Below are 12,051 nucleotides of genomic sequence, written 5' to 3' on the forward strand. Positions count from 1 at the left end.
GTGTTTTCTTTACTGGTGAAACAAGAGGTGGTTTTCCTGCCAGAAGTCTTCATTTTTTGTTTCCCTGGTTTGTTGCTATCTACTCTAATCTGTACAAAGCCTAACATGATGGGGGGACAAATAGGGGAAGATTTTAAATATTGCTCTTACAAACGTAGATCGTTGACAGTATAATAGGTTTTGCATTAGTATGACTTTTCTGAATGATTTGGGGTCTTAAACTCAAATGTTTGTCATTATTTAATGACTTCAGTTCTCAGGTATTTGCCAGACAGGTACAGATTGTAAGAGGAACACACCAAACATATGAGGCATACATCTGCACATTCTGTGAGACTCTGTACAGTTGCGAGGTATGTTTCTGATACAGGATATCAATTTTCTTACACCAATACACACAATAGATGGCGCCATCACAGGCCAGATGCCATTACATTCCTATTGCAGGACACACCCACCCAGAGGGTTATATTCCTTACACAGGCCACCAGGTGCTTATCCACACTAATTATTCTATCATGTACCTTATGTCAATGGCAGAGCTCACGTACGAATATGGGGGACTGGACACTGTATCGGTGACACTGCATGACACCCTGAGGGACACATGTCTTTTGAGTCTATTAACCTTCCACATTGACTTTCACAGGGCATACATTGTCATTCACATTTGTGGAAATACATGCTTTTGACTTGTACATGTTTTGTCATTTGTCCTGACAACTTTCTTTCCACCTGTCCACCTAGTATCACTAGTTCTGTAAATTTATTTAGGATGGGTTACCTTCATACCTCTCACCTGTACACATTATGGGTAAACGCCCCGAGGTTTGACCTATGATTCTGTTACATTTGTCATAATAATCTGCCTTTCTGGTAGATTGCTGGCAAGGCATGACGGACTGTGCGGTTAGGTAATAATGACTGACATTTCTATTTCATGATTACTAACTCTCATAACATTCATATTCCTGACTACGCCATTATTCTATCAATGTTCTCACTTTGTCTGGGGTGTATTTAATATAGTCCCTATTTGTATTTCATGTACTATGCCTTAGTCCAGCTGTCTTATTCTGAAAGTTTGGCAGGTATGGTTACCATCTTGGCCGTACGCATGTCCATCCATGATAGTCGCCTAGATGACACTGATATAGGTCCCTACGTCTTCCCCCAATGGTTTACATGTTATCCAGTAGATGGGTTGCACCTTTTTGGAGAATATAGGTGTGTGCTATACCCACACAGGTATATTGATCACTCCCATGGGGCGTACCTAATAGATCTGTGCCAACCAACACCTAGGCCCATTTCTGCTTACCCATGATTCCCATACCTGACACCCCATCCACAGTACCCATTAGACATGTTTAATGTGAGCGATAATAAAGTGTGAGGACACTTTTGAGCACTCCCCACTCTCCGGATATCAGGTCGTACATCATACATTCTGTCGACCCATGTGTTATTACCCTTGCACCTGCTACGGTTGCATGTACAGCTATATTGTAGTTGCAGCTGTGATGTCTTTTCCATCAATGATAGTTCGCACTTCGTACGGGATCAATTTTTGAGGTCCTGCAAAGGACACCTATATTCATGTTTAACATGTAGAACTTGCAGGCCCTGTCACACTGGTACTTTCCGGGCAATGGTTTGGAAAGCAGCAGTGTATTCACCTTTCATGCATGTCTGTCTGTCTATCCATAATAGCTATACCGTGACCTATTTATGTACATGTGTTATATGTATAGGGACATATGTTTGTTGTGTATATATCTATTCATGTATTGTGTGTGTATAGATATATATCTCTACATATATACACATGTCTCTACATTCCTCATTTCATAATTTGTTTTGGTTTAAGTCTGTCGATATATGTATATATATATATATATATATCCATATCATACCTTTCAACTGTACAGATTTTCGCTGCATGTGCAGCTGTTTGCCTCTTATCTTTGGTCCGTTTTTCATAACCTTGTGTCTATCTGCCAATTTAGTGGCATATCATTAAAGACTGACGTTGGTAAATAATGACAAACATTTCAGGTTACGACTTCATACCCTTCACAGAATCCATGCTAGTGACACACCTGTTATTCTATCCACTTTCTATGTTTGTTAGGGCAATATCTGGGGATTGTCCCTATTTGTACCAGTTGTTTTCATGGCTTTGTCTGGTTTCGTACTTTATGGGGTTAGCAGGTATGAGCCATGTACATAGACATGGAGAAAACAGCATTCATTTGCTATGCTGTGAGTGGATTACACACGCGCAGGCGCACTTGCATATCCTTATTGTGGGTTACATATGTTTCATAGGTATTTGTGCTTACGTGGACTTTCATAATTCTGACTGTAACAGTTACATATCTGTATTCCGGTTTATGGACTGCTGTGAAACACACGATAACCTTTACATATTTAAATGTGTGTACAGCACGAACGCATTCATTACACTTTCACGTTATATGTACAGTGGTTGTAGGTCAACCAGGACTGCATTCACGTTGGCCGTATGCCGGAACCACTATTCTATTGGTGTTCTCCCTCATTGATATGCATACCCATAGTACTTAGCTACATCAACATATGCCTCACCACTTCACCTACCACACAGGCATCCATTCTCCTGCTGGGAAAAACGTGATACTAAATATTACACATTCCCTATTGCCTACTGCTGTGGACCCCAGCTGCATTGTTAATCACTCCGAGGATATGCAGAACACCAAGGCATATAATCCTGGTGCATACAGGTCTTTGATTGTCAGGGTGTTCATGTAGTGATCTGGGTTTAGGCTTGTCCACCTGGTGAATGGAACTTCCCTGGCCGAGTTCAAATGTCAGACGAAGCATATGGACAGGGAGTTTCTCCTTATTATGAAGTTTTACCTGTGTTTATAGACACAGGTGTTTGGGCACCTGTCAGCAGCTTATTTTGTTGGCAATACATATTATGGGTGGGGTTGTTACAGTCCATACTCCACAGTGAGGGGTGTTCCCATTCACATTTGACTATTACCTGTATACAGTGATATGGGGATTATTATTTTGGACATGAAGTGACTACAGGTATGCAGTTGTACATTACACAAATGTGAAGGGTTGTTACTGTAAATATGTAAGGACCATACCTCTCAACCTCTTAGAGCACCAAATCTGCGCAAAACCTACACGATGGGGGGACAATTAGGGACAAATTTTAACTATTGCTCTTACAAGCTTAGAATGTTGATAGAATACTAGGTTTTGCATTAGCAAGACTTTTCTGAAGGATGTGGAGTCCTAAACTCAGGATATTTCTCATTATTTAGTGATGTCAATCCTCAGCTATTTACCAGACTGGTGCAGATTGTCTGAGGCACACAACAACAATATGAGGCAAACCTCTGGTCATTCTTAGGGTTGCCACCATTTCAAATGCCCAAAGTGGGACATGTTCTGTAGATATGTCAGATTTTCCAGGACAAAACATACCTATAACCATGCATAGTACAGACCTTTACCTTTTTTGCACAAATAATAGCTTATTCTAGTAACATTTGAATTGCTTATGCTACTTCACATAACATATAGAAGTTTCATATATAAAATAACTGTTTTATGCAACTATTAAAGAAACTTAGGAAATAATTTTGTCCTAAAATCTCAGGACATTTGGTATGTCTTGATTTTTTTCCACAGGACACAACTGCCTAAAGAGGGACTCTTACTCGCAAAGTGGGACAGGTGGTAACCCTAGTCATTCTGTGAATATCTGGACATCTGGACCTCTGTAATACGCTGTTGTGTTCTGGCACAGCAGTAGCTCAGCATTAAAGACTGCAGTCGGAACGTACTGACAGAGTTGGGTTTCAGACTTCATACTCCGGACATTAATGCCAATGTGCAAACTGTTATTCTATCATATTTCTATGTTTCTAAGACCTTTGTCTCACTTGTATTCATGGCTCTGTCCAGATATCTTGCTCACACAGGTTGACAGGTATGGTCGGTCACACCTGCAGACAGTCAGTGTCCCTCACACTTGATCAGGGTTGACCTGTTTATGCCAATGTCTTCCTCACCCTCATGCCGTTTGCCACTATGCAAATGTGTGCATTATATTCTCCCTCCTATTTGTGTCTGGACACGTGCATCACAGGAAGGTGTTTTATCCTGGGTAGTAGGTTATGCATGCCCACTTAGGGCTGGACAGTGTCATGGACCTCCACTGCACGTTCTGACTTGTGTCCAGATATCTACAGGATTGGACATCATGTCATCATACCCATTCTACTATTTACACAGGTTGGTTATCCCATGAGGGATATCCCAAAAATTGGACAAGACCAGAACAAGTCAGATAACGAAGATATTTGTGGCTTTACGAAAATGTGCAGGGGGTTTTACATGCAGGGGATACATGGTTTGCAATCCTGACACTGCCTAGGGTGACAATACCTACTACATATGCATAGGGGTCACTGTGTGTAGCTGTGTCTGCAACAAACCAGTGGACCAAGTACGGCTGGATTGGGTGGATGTTCTGGTATGGAGGCAGGTTGTGTGGTGTGGAGGGTATGGTGGGTAGGCCATTATGCATCCAGGTATGTTGCGTTTGTTATGGCCAGTTCCATCAGGACCCATCTGTGGATATGTGACGGTGACATATCTATACATTTGTCTAGCACATTTCCATATTCATATGTTTGTGGGATTGTGTTCTACACTATGGCCTGTCTGCTTGTCTTGCAGCTGTTTCTACATTTGGTTGTGTTTCTTTCCACTTTACCCGCTGCCCCCTTGTACACCTTTGGTTCACCTTTTCTGCATATGACACAGTATCACCTTTGAGGATTTTACCATTAACCACCCCTCACACGCGAATTCATCACACCCCATAGAGCACTACTTTGGTTGTTGGCCGATGACACGGCCAGAGTTACACATTGACTACCCTACATGTGTCGGGTACCTTTATGGTTGTGTGGACTACCCTGCCATGTTTGCTTTCCACATGCTATACCTCACGCACATAGGTATATGCCCATACTTCACTTTCATTACTTGGTTGGTATATCCGGGTACTACCCGTTCGACTGTGTCACATACACATTCGGATTATACAGCTGACTTCTGGATTTTGCCAGCCTGTTGTACTCATTGGTATGATGGCACCTTTTCCTATGTCCAAGCTATTCCTTACACATGTCCGACTGTTGTGGACAATGCCTCCCCACAGTTGACAGTTGTGTTTCCACCTTTTCAATTGGCCACAGTGTGACATTTGCGATGAACACAGCATATTTTACAAGCCGACATATACCCACGGTCAGTTCGGCAGAAAGAACTTACAATTCTTGCCTATATCTAAGCTTATTCTTGTAGCATTTCGGTGTGTTATTCTGTTTCTTATGACATTTATGTAATATACGTTCAGTGAGAAATGTTTAATGCAACTATTACATGACATCTACGGAATAATTATGTCCTATATTCTGCAGATAAAGGGGGAGGGGTTGTTTTATTAAACAGAACTGAATATATAGAGATTATAGAAACATCTTTAAAATCTACAAGCACGTACAGAGAACTAAATATTGAAGATGTCAAGAGTATAATTAACAACATAAGTGATAATTTATATGATTTACTCATGTGCCGACAGATCAGCAGTGAGATGTATGATTTTTTACACATTAAGGAACCACTTATACCAGTTTTGAAGGGTCTACCAAAGATACATAAGGGGGTTCTCCCTTTACCTATGCGACCCATTGTTTCTGGGAGACATTGGGCTACTTACAATGTCTCAATATTTCTAGAAAAAATGTTAAGACCTTTAGTTAACAATGTTCACACTATTCTAAGGGATACACAGCATTTATTGAAAGACATAGAATTGGCTGAATCAGATAAGATGGACTTAGATAAGCCATTGTTAGTCACACTAGATGTTTGTAACTTGTTTACATGCATACCCAATGAGTATGGGTTGCAAGCCATCAGAGAACTGATGGTGAAAGAAAGTAAATTTTCAACTGACAGACAAATTTTGACTAGCCAACTTTTGGATATAGTATTGTATAACAATGTGTTTTTGTTTAATAGTAAATATTATTCACAAACATGGGGTGTCGCTATGGGCACCCCATGTGCTAATTCTTATGCCAACCTGGTCCTATATTTTTGGGAACAAATGCATTTATTTAACAGTGACTGGATGAACAAAATACGACTCTATAGGAGGTTCGTGGATGATGTGGTGCTACTATGGGATGGAACAATTGAGGAACTAAAGGAATTCGTAAGTTATTTAGAATCGACTACAGATTTCCTTAGATTCACCCTTGACCACTCTAAAGAAAGTATTAATTTCTTGGATGTGTGTATATATTTTAACAGGGATGGAAGTTTAACATCTAAACTATTTAGAAAGGAATGTTGGAAAAATACTATGCTGGATTACAGTAGTATGCACCCAAGACATATATTTGCTGGGGTAGTAAGAGGCCAATTTTCGAGATTAACTAGAATATGCAAGGATCCTTCCATATTAAAGGAAGAAGCAGATAACATGGAACAACTTTTCTTGGAGAGAGGCTATCATTCGACATTAGTCAAGGGAATAAGAAATGACATCATATATCCTTCAGTTGGGGTAGATGTGGAGAATCTCACTATAGAAGACACCATGGGAAACAGACAACAATCTATTAGTAATAGATATAAACGGGGACACAATGGATGGGAATATAATAGTAAGAGGATTAGATATATGATGAAATACACTAATGACAATGCAGAGATCAGAAAAATAATAACTAAGCATTGGAACATTCTTACTATGACAGAAGATATATGAGTTCTGATAGGAGATAAACCTACATTCACGTTTCGAACATGTGACAATTTAAAAGATATTTTTTCGATGAATTTAAATAATAGAGTTTTAAAATCAGATAAGAATTATTTAGCATGTGGCACGTTTCCCTGTATGAAATGTAATATGTGTAAATACATAACAACCATACAGTATTATCAACATCCAGGAGGTTTTTTTGAATTTAAACCGAGATGGCATACTGATTGCAATACTACGAACTTAATTTATATAGCTAATTGTACGCTCTGTCAAGCTTTTTATATTGGGCTTACTAAAAGGAAACTTAAAGAACGCATGTACAACCATATCTACGATATTCGCAAGAAGAATGAGTTAAATGCCTTGGCCAGACATATTAACTTAAATCCCACACATGAATTTAAGTTTAGGGTCTTACAAATGGTAAGGACAAGTTCAAGAATGGGAGACAATAATAACCATCTAGCGAAATTAGAACTAGATTGGATTTTTAGATCTGGTGCACATAAAGACCCAGGCATTAATAATTATATTTCACTAAAACCAATTCTTGAACAAAGATAGAAGTCTATCACTTGAAGGACAGACAGGATGCTCATATGAAATATATTGTTAACATGTCTAGTAGACTATGATTTATATTACAGAAATTGGCTTTTTAAAAGAATTATTCAATGAATAATAGTTACCAATATCGGTATCTTCTGTTTGTGTATAGTATGATACATCTTACAGTCATATGTATGAGCATATATTAATGTCTATATTGATTCATTGGCTTATGTTTATACTTAAACCAACATTCATACTAAATATGGTACTGAATTGCTTTTACAAGTATTACTGTAGAGACTGTTGATAAGAAACACATTTAAGGATAGATGTCATTGATTTGAATATTTAAATATTAATAGATATGACATTTACACATATACTTTTAATTTTATAATTTTTACAATTTTTATGATTCCCATTATTCACACACATTATTGGTATATAAGTTTGCATACATATATATAGTTAATAATGGATTATGTATTTAACATTATTTATTTAGTGAAGTATACATGTTAGTAGTTAATAAGTTATGAATTGATTATTATAAATAAGAAGTTCGATCCAGTAGTTGAATCTTGAGGCATAGATGTTTCATTAATATATAGAGAAGTGAGACACTAATCGAATTTCAGTGAACTAGGCTTGATGGCACCTAAGTCATTTCTGATTTATTTAGTTATTCTGTAAATCATTGTAGGATCCTGCGACTGTCGTTGAATATTATGCCTAGTGGATTAACCATGAATCGAGTCGTCTATTATAAATATTGATATGACCTGTGTTTAGGTCAATAGCAGACAGTTCGATTTAGTGCACAATTATTTGGTGTTTCGTGCTGCTAGGAGATCGGCAAGCAGGCAGTGAGCTTCCGATTTATTAATTTTGAATAATATTCATTAGAAGTAAAACAATAACATCACATAGGAATAAATCAAGACATTCTTATTTCTATCTGTAAGATTTTTACGTCGGGATACCAGAATTATTTATATATAGATAGGTAGCTTTCCATTCATCAAAAGCACATTACATCTACCAGCAGGAAGATAGGAAAGCTGGATTAGAATTAACTATGATGTAATATTAATTTAGATATACACTTCATTGTTTCTTGAAATTACTTGTCACTTTACAGCATAAGTAATATGCATAATACAATGTTATGAGATGTTAGTAAATGGTATAGTTGTTCTTAACATCATCCCGATTTGAATCAGCCCAGGCTGATGATGCCGTGAAAAACACTCATATACTTACTTGCTTCCAGTAGATTTAAAGGAATGGAAGCGTTTTTTATACATATATGCTTTTAAAAGAATAGGATGTTTTTTTGATGTTTTTTGATGTCTTTTTGACATATTTTTAATATATTTTTAATGTTTCCTAATTGATTTACGCTTAATAAATTTATTATGATTGTATTTGAAATGAAGACATATGGTGATAAGCATTGTGTGACTTTAAAATTTGATTGGCGAAGTGCTTTTAATCAGACAATTAGATGCTTGTTTGATGATTTAATGATTAATGTACACTATTTAAAGAGCAGAACCTCACATTTTAAACAGATCTGATGAAGCATGCATGGTGCACGCGAAAGCGCTCATCCTTGTTTTATTTTACATTCTTGTTGGAATAAAAGAAGATTTTTTATCCAGTGGACTTCTCGTGGTGTATCCTGACAGTTTTATTTACTGCTATGTCCTATATTCTTTGGACATTTGCCATTTTTACATGTTTGTGTCAGGACACATCTGCCCACAGAGGGACTGTCGCTCGCAAAGTGGGACAGGTGATAATCTTAGTCAACGGTATGGATCATACGGTTCCTTTCGGCCTACATGTGTTCTTATTATTATAGCTGTTTATATGCTCCTTCTGTTTCGTTTACATGCATATGCTATTTCTTATCACATTTGGTATGTGAAATATGGGCATACCTTTTGTATGTGACTATTACATGCCTTGTGGGATATGATTCGGACATACGGTCAATACATATATCTGCATTTCTCCTCGTGTATTTTGTTATGGACACATCTGCACAGCTATGTTCCCTCCCTCCCATTATGGATCAGCTGATGACCCTCCCCATTGGGCTGGACGTACCTACTGGCGGCGCGCTAACATATGATACATTTCACTTCCACATGGTATAGCTATCAACACTACGTTGGACTACGGGCACATGGTTTTCATGTCATATGTTCAAGGGTAGGGACACGTTATTCCCTTCTGTGCATTTGTGTTTGATTCTTCATTTTCTGTTCGCAGGGACTATCTTGCATGCTTTGCATACATTTCAGTATCCACGGACACTGATAGGTGCGATTACTATTGCAGGCGGAATATAATATTCAGCAGTTTAGGTTGCTCATCGGCAGCCGACATTGACACGCCTCCATGCTCAACTTCGTTATGCTCCATGCACTCACGCACGTTTCCTATGCACATGGCTGTGGTGGCTGCGCACCTTCATTAATATGCATATGGCACGACTACTCCATATATATGCCGCACGGCCGGCTCAAGCCTTACACCGGCCTTGCACCGAGCTTCATGAATCCCGGGGATATTCTTTAATAAAGATGTATTGGATTCCTGCATTAGGATTTAAAACTGCTAAGTCTCATTTATATTTGATTACACAACATTTCAAGGGTAGCCTTTTTGCAGCTGGGGACTTTAATTGTATATTACATAGGGGGGGCTGACATAATGGTCAAGGTGTTTACCTTACAGACACAAGGTACAAGGCTTGATTCTCACATGGGGTAACTGGCTAGGCTTAAAAAGGCCCACAAGGGCAGTTAGCCTAGTACTAATCTATGAATCTATGAATCTATGAAAAAGATTCTAATTCCAGAGGCAGAAGGAAAATAACATCCACTGCTAAAGCATTACTAAATTGTGTTAATATACTCAATATTAAAGACACCAATGAGTTATTGACTGAAGACTCTCTCCATTTCACACACTTTTCAAATAGACATGGTACACAGTCAACAATTGATAGAATTGTTATATCAAATGATTTAGTCTTAAATACAGATCAAATTAAAATAACTTTGTGCCCAATTTCAAACCATAATTCCATATTTTTTATCGTTTTATGAATTTTAATAACAGTATTCATATTAAACAAAATTCCATCATACATCACTAGTGTGAAAGATTAAGAGTTTTTTAATAAAGAGATCCAAACCTATTTAGGATTTAATGATTCAACAGAAACCTCAAAAGCATATATATGGGATGCCCTTAAATCATATTTATATGGAAGGATTACTAACTGGTATTCAATAAAAAGGAAACAATGGGAAAAGATTTAAAATAATTACAAGAAAAGATTCACAAGTTATAGACAGAATTTAAAGTGAATAATAGCACCCAACTGGAAAAAAATAATGAACTACAGAATAAATATTTAGAAATTCTAAATCATAAAGTTAAAATTAATATGGAAAAGATAAAGGGCCGGATTCACGATGGCTTGCACAAAGTCTAAGAGTAGAGTAAGACTCCATGCAGCCATCATGTCCGACGAGCGATTCAGGAACAGACTGCAGGGGCGTGCAAGAGAGCTTCTAAAATGGCTCTTACACAGACAGGGCCGGGTTATGCAAATTACCTCAATTGCAGGTGAAAGGCATACAAATGAGGTAGATTTGCGATTCAGGAAACCCGAACCTGTCCGAGTAAGAGCAGTGTTATCTGCAGAAATGTACTCAGTTGACAACTGAGTACTGTTCTGCAAATAGCAAAACGGAGCTGTGACAGCTCCAAATAAAGTTTGCATCCAGTGCAGGAAGCATGCCAATGGCAATGTTTCCTGATGCATTATAAAAAAAAAAATTTCCTCCGATTTCCGATGTTTAAGCATAGCGCAGCACTGAGCAAATGGGCTGTGCTCTAAAAAACAGAAAAATAAAAATTAAAACCCACAAATGTGGATTTTATTTAAATTGTTAATTTACAATGCAAGGGAATGGTAGGCTGAAGACAACATGGCCACCGAGTAGAGGTTGCTAAGGGGGGAAGCACAGTCTAAGAGATGTAACCAAGCATTAGTAGGCAATCTTATGCAAATGAGGGTTAGGATAGTGAATCTCAGGTTTACATAGCAAATGAACACAGTCAGGGGAGTGTAGGAGTAGGATAAGGGGAATAACAGAGTAGACGATAGGTGACATCATGAGTGGGGTATGTATGAAAAAGGGAAGCTCATTGGAGCAGAGTGGCATGTGTCAACTGTCATTTACACATCATTGAAAGAAGTATGTCAACAGGTAGGCTAGGTAAAGGCAAGAAATGGAAGGTGTATGCCATGAATAACGCCAAAGTCTCTTGCTGAGCGGGTATGCTTGAATGTGCGCACCTGTAAACCTGAGTAAGACAGTGTGCGCACGTGTAAGCATGAGTGCGCACATTTAAGTTGGTGTAAGCATGTATAAGGCAGTTTAAAGTGTTGTAAGTGCGTTTGCACTGGTGTGCGCGTGTTTTAACCTGAATAAGCAAGTTGTAGTCCGTGCAAGCATGTGTGCGCGTGTGTGAGCTGCTGATAGTGTGTTTGCGCTTGTGTGTGCGGCGCTGCCTCCCCGAGGAAACTGAAAGGAAATAGGAAGCACAAATAT

This window comes from Protopterus annectens, chromosome 5.part1 (genome assembly GCF_019279795.1).
Source record: "Protopterus annectens isolate FY-2018-M chromosome 5.part1, PAN1.0, whole genome shotgun sequence".
Classification (NCBI taxonomy): Eukaryota; Metazoa; Chordata; order Ceratodontiformes; family Protopteridae; genus Protopterus; species Protopterus annectens.